A 4,995-nucleotide genomic window follows, 5' to 3' on the forward strand; every position below is an offset into this window, starting at 1 on the left:
TTTATTTACATTTCAAATGATTTCCCCTTTTGTGGCCCCCCACTCCCCAAAAGTCACATAAGCCCTCTTCCCTCCCCCTGTTCTCCCACCCACCCCTTCCCACTTCCCTGTTCTTGTTTTGCCCTATACTGCTACACTGAGTCTTTCCAGAACCAGGGGCCACTCCTCTATTCTTCTTGTACCTCAATTGATGTGTGGATTATGTCTTGGGTATTCCAATTGTCTAAGCTAATATCCACTTATTAGTGCATATCTGGGTTACCTCATTTAGTGTAATGTTCTACAGCTCCATCCATTTATCTAAGAATTTCATGAATTCATTGATTCTAATGGCTGAATAGTACTCCTTTGTGTATATATACCACATTTTTTGCATCCATTCTTCCGTTGATGAATACCTTGGTTCTTTCCAGCTTCTGGCTATTATAAATAGGGCTGTTATGAACATAGTGGAGCACATATCCTTATTAAATGCTGGGGAATCCTCTGGGTATATGACCAGGAGTGAATCTTAATGTAATTACAATTCTAAGGTTGGTGAAATTGTCTAAATAACCCTGAGATTTCACCTCACACAAGTCAGAATGGCTAAGGTTAAAAACTCAGGAGACAGCAGGTGTTGACAAGGATGTGGAGAAAGAGCAACACTCTTTCACTACTGGTGGGATTGTAAGATGGTACAACCACTATGGAAATCAGTCTGGCGGTTCCTAAGAAAACTGGACATAATATTTCTGGAGGACCCTGCTATACCACTCCTGGGCATATATTCAGAGTATTCACCAGCATGCAATAAGGACACATGCTCCACTATGTTCATAGCAGCCTTATTTATAATAGCCAGAAGCTGGAACGAACCTAGATATCCCTCAATGGCAAAATGGATACAGAAAATGTGGTATATATACACAATGGCGTACTATTCAGCAATTAAAAATAATGGATTCATGAATTTTTTAGGCAAATGGTTGGAACTGAAAAATATCATCCTAAGCAAGGTAACACAATCACAAAAGAATACACATGGAATGCAAACATTGATAAGTGGATATTAAATAGCCCTGAAACTCTGAATACTGAAGATACAATTAGCATATCAAATGATTCTCATGAAGAAGAAAGAAGAGGGCCCTAATCCTGGAAAGACTTGATCCAGCATTGTAGGGGAGTACCAGGACAGAGAAAAGGGAGGGGGAAAGATAGGAGAATGGATAGAGAGAAGAGGACTTATGGGACATATGGGAAGGGGGGGCAGGGAAAGGGGAAAGCTTTTGGAATGTAAACAAAGAATATAGAAAATAAAAATAAAAAAGAATATATTGAATACAAAAAGAAATGTGATTGTTCTGCCAGCTACTGTTAAGATAGCCAAAATGAAGGTAGAGTTGCATACTGTCTATTTTAGAGTCTAGAAGTAAAACTATACTTGCAGTAATGTATGCCACATAATAGTGTGTTTAGGAAAAAAAATCTTTGACAAGTAGAGTGATTCTTTACTTCCAGAGGTTATAGACATAATAAAAAAATAATGTTCACACAGTTGGACACATTCACACTTATGCCACATTTCATGTCATTAGGATATGAACAAAACATACATATTACCTATTCTTTGTTTTACAATGAGATTACAAATAGCTAAAATAATTCAGAATCTACTTAGTAAGAGATGGATTCAGAATCCTACCTAGTAATGATGGTACCAAGGCATTTAATTTCAAGTCATAATATAACTAGTTGTAGAATATCCAATGACGTTCTGAAAAGATGGCACACTGTGATATGATCTTATGATCACATGGTTGCTTTTCAGTTGTCAATTGTGGCTACTGCTTAAAATCAAGGAAGAGTAGTGATACCTCATACCATGATAAAGTAATTTGTAAATACTTGATATTTAAAATTAAGTTTCCATTGAAAACGAAATATATTGATGGCCTTATAAGATGAAATTATTACTCACTTGAACCAGAACATGTACTATTATTAAGAAACATGATATTGAATAACTTTCATTTCAACACCAATGGACCGTGCTCTGTATAGAACTCACTGAGATTCCCTACCCATCATAGCTGCTATTTTTCAATTCTTAAAGGAGGGACAGATTGCCAAAAGGGGATTATAGTATACAATTAATGCAGTTTTTCATACTGAAATATTTATCTGCTTTAAATATTATTGGCAAGTTTTGTCATTTTTGTTCACTTGAATTATATGTAAGAATTATGCTAAGTTATAATCATTTCCTTATCTTTAAAATTTATAATATAGCCACATAATGTTTGCCACTTCAGTTTCTTCCATTCAGACAAATCCATCTATACTCCTTGCTCTTTCTCAGATTCAGGACCTCTCATTCCTTCTATTCATAAACAAATAAACACAGTTTGTTCATTTCATATGTTTTATACATGTAATAATCAACTTCTCTTTGTAAGAGATAAAGACCATTCAAAAAAAAAAACCCACAAATAATCAAAATGCAGAGATTAGGAGGAGATAATGTGATGTCCAGTCCCAAATTATCCAACTACAACATTCTTTCTACACTTGTAGCCCAGAGATCATTGCAGAATGTGTAGAAACATTTTAAGAGACATAGAAACTGGAGATTGGCTGTAAAATTGTGTGATGGTTTGCATGTGCTCATCCCAAGGAATGTCACTTTTAGGAGTTATGGCCCTGTTGGAGTAGGTATGTCACTATGCATGTGGCATTAAGACAACAATCCTGGGTGCCTGGAAAACAATATTCTGTTAGCAGCCTTCTGGAGAAGTTGTAGAACTCTCAGATCCTCCTACACCATGTTTGCCTGGATGCTGACATGTTTCTACCTTGATGATAACGGACTTAACCTCTGAACCTGCAAGCCACTCCCAATTAAACTTTGTCTTTATCAGAGTTACTTTGGTGAAGCTATCTGGACACAGCAGTAAAACCATACCTTTGGTAAATTGTGCCACCTAGAAACTCCAGAAAAGCTGAAATCAGGGTATCTAATAGCTTGGACCTAAACAAGACCTGACAAAGATGACACCAGAATACATACAAATATTGACATGAGAGTTCCTGAGGGATTCTACCCTAGTAAAGAACTATGGGTAACTGGAAATTTTCAGAGGAGGAGAAATAGTACTCTTAACTGGAATAGACCTCCTGGGTTGGTCTTTCAACATCAAGTGGTCAGGACTGTATTCTCAAATGTGTTTTCTACTTTTCTTTACCTCAAGGGACACTAGCAGTAGGAACTGTGCTTTTCTGAGTTTCTTAATGTGTAAGGTGCCAGTGGCTCATCATCCTGGTGTGTATGTATCTGACATTATCTATCTTCCAGGTAAAATGACTTGAATATGGAGATGTCAAACTAATACAGTCTGTTGTGACTGATCTTTGGTTCCCAATACAGCATGATAGTAGGACCATGTTGATGACTAGAAACACATTTTGGACACAGGGCATGACAAAATGAAGTTGCTCTGAACAAAGTACTTTCTAATAAAATACTAAAGCTTCATAAATCAAATTTTCTACAGTGTGATAGCATTTTGTAAAATATAAAGCCTCTTTTATAATGGAAAAAATGTATATGTAAATATACAACTGTGTAGGCATTTGATTTCTTTATTTCTTTTCTACTTTGGATAGTTAAGTTTCTTTTTGTATTGCTCAGAAGTCAATGGAGGAACAAATTAGTAGTCAGAATGATGACAGAACCAGAATCAGAATGTTTAGATTGGTATGGGCCATCTAACTTTATCTTTTTCTTGAGTCTCAGAAAATATCATAGAATATATGCAGATCAAATGTGAAACCCAGATAATAGGAGGAGGGCTGTGAAATGCTGGCCATTGCAATCATGAACTCATGTAACAGTGATTATCTGAAAGGTTATGGCAGTCAAAATCTTGTTCTCAATGGCAAGTTCATATCCAGGACTCAACCTATACTGAGCACTTAGTGCTACAGTGCTTTCTAGAGAGGCAGAGTCATTAGTATGAGAGAATTTAGCAACTTGTAGCATTACCATTATTCAAAAGATGGCGCCATATCCATGCACATGTGGACAGCACTAACTAGAGTAAGTAGGTTATAAAGACAGAAATTTAAGGAAATTTGGGAAGGTGATTGTGTTTCAGGGATATAAAAAGGATGAGATGGAAGAAATTAGGGTAGATATGATAGTACTTTGTTCTGTAGTTATATGAAACTCAAAAATAAAGAAAATTAAAAAAAATAAGCTCATTCTAATTCACAGAATGAATCTAAATTACAAGTATCCTCCACTCACCCTCTTAACTGCTATTTCTACAGGAAATACCAACACATCAACTCTTAATATTTATAAATCTTTTATCCCCCAACATAGTTCTGTTGTCTTTGTCTCTTTTGTAGTTTGAGGTCTGTGAATCAATCATTTGTTTTATCAAATGAGAATTTGCGTAAAACTCATGCAATAACCAAAGAAAGTCATCATTTGCCAATATTTATATCCAGTGGCTTTTCTTGAGTATTATGTTAAGACTGCCCTGAATTCATTCCTATGTCTTCAGGTTTAACATAATTAACGTCACCTGCTCATTGTTGGAGCATAAACAGCCCTACAGCTGGATCATCCCTGTATAGCAAGTTTGTAGTTTCCTTACATCATCTGTAGCTGAAGCTTCTCTGTCCTTTTTATTTCTCAAGTCCACTTTCACTATACTTTTCAGTTTTTCTTGCTCTTTCTTTTCCCTTTTTGATTTTAAACTTCACATTTTCCATTCTAGTTTGCAAACTAGTGTTCAAAGCTATTACATTGTTTTACATATGTTTATAAGTTTTGGTTCATGGTTATAGGAGTTTATACTTCCCATTTATGCCCCTGTAAGTATTGAAATCACTTCTCTGAAATTGGCCACTTTTCCATGTCACCAAAATGGAGGAATGAGAGGGTCCTACAGATTGTAGATGTTCACAAAATGTAGACAAACATGACTCAGAACACTCCTGGAT

Source organism: Apodemus sylvaticus, chromosome 2 (assembly GCF_947179515.1).
Source record: "Apodemus sylvaticus chromosome 2, mApoSyl1.1, whole genome shotgun sequence".
Lineage (NCBI taxonomy): Eukaryota > Metazoa > Chordata > Mammalia > Rodentia > Muridae > Apodemus > Apodemus sylvaticus.